The sequence below is a fragment of the Rana temporaria genome, chromosome 3 (assembly GCF_905171775.1).
Source record: "Rana temporaria chromosome 3, aRanTem1.1, whole genome shotgun sequence".
Taxonomy (NCBI): domain Eukaryota; kingdom Metazoa; phylum Chordata; class Amphibia; order Anura; family Ranidae; genus Rana; species Rana temporaria.
Genome location: NC_053491.1, coordinates 159,527,955 through 159,529,218, shown reverse-complemented (window position 1 = coordinate 159,529,218; position 1,264 = coordinate 159,527,955). Strand labels below are relative to the sequence as shown.

At 53.4% G+C, this 1,264-nt stretch overlaps 1 non-coding gene across 1 annotated transcript; it reads left to right on the top strand.

The window, feature by feature from the left end:
* The first annotated feature begins 431 nt into the window (after positions 1-431).
* On the top strand, positions 432-504 carry TRNAK-CUU. Its single transcript has one exon. It is a non-coding gene; the product is annotated as a tRNA-Lys (tRNA).
* Positions 505-1,264: the final 760 nt, after the last annotated feature.

Sequence of the window (1,264 nt, the reverse complement as noted above, 5' to 3'; positions counted from 1 at the left end):
TCCCTCTCCCGGCTCGGTCTGCCTTTGAGCAGTATGGGACTTGCTAAGCTGCGGTGTGATTTTATCTTTTCCGCAGGACTAGTGGTTTGAGGGACTCTATCTCGGTCCCAAGGATGGGCATGATCCATCCGATTTTGGGCTTCAAGGACCTAAAGGTCTTTGTGAATGATGGGTAGGTCCGCTCGGAATCCATTCGTTCAGTGGGGTAGCCACTTGCACTTCGGTGCAGAAGGTCATAGGTACGACCCACCATGGGGCTGCTACCTATATAGCTTTTAGCTGCGCTTCATCCGGGGGACTTTCTGGCATCCTTGGACATAAGGACGCATACATGCTTGTTCAACTTTGCGCAAGTCATAGAGTTTTTCTGTGCCTCGCGATGGAGATGCCCACGGTCAGTTGTGGGCCTTCCTTTTGAACTGGTGCCAGCAGCCCGGCTAGCTCAGTCGGTAGAGCATGAGACTCTTAATCTCAGGGTCGTGGGTCCGTGCCCCACGTTGGGCGCCACCAATGATTTTCACCAAGGAGTTTTGCACTTATCCTATCCTTGTTGGGACAGCGAGGCTTTGCTGTTGTGGCTACTTAGACGACTTCCTGACTCAGAGGTTGAGTCTGTGGTTTTTCGGACCCTCCGTGAATTCGGGTGGGTGTTAAACATTTGGAGTCGGCCCTGGTTCCGACTCAGTTTGGAGTGCCTACGACTTCCGGACTCCTCGGTGGCAAAGGTCTTTTTTCTCCCTGGAGAACTTGCAGACTCTTCAGTCGGTGGTGATTATTGACATAACGCAATTGGTCTCTCCGTTTGCAAGCAAATTCTAGGTCTGTGGATAGCCTCCTCCGAGGCGGTAGAGTATGCCTAGTTCCACACTCGTGTTTTTTTCCAGAGGGAAATGCTGTCGAATCTCTGGTCTCTGAATCATCAGATTCAGGTACGCCACCTAGTCAGTGTCTCTCTGAATTGGTGGCTGGGATCCCTGACTTTTCGGTCTGGGAGGTGGTTTCTTCCCTTCTGTGGAGATTACAACGGACGCCAACCTCTAGGGTTGTGAGGGCGTCTGGGGGGTCCGGTCGGCCCAGAGTCGCTGGACGTGAGTGGACCTACGACCACACAGGCCTATATGCGCCCAATCTCGGTAACTGCCCAAGCTCGGGCCTGGTTAGCACCTGGGTGGGAGTCCGCCTGGAAATACCAGGTGCCGTAGACCTTGTCTACCGTTACTTGCCCTAGTACTATGGGCGGTACTATGAGAGGCTATGCCTCTCC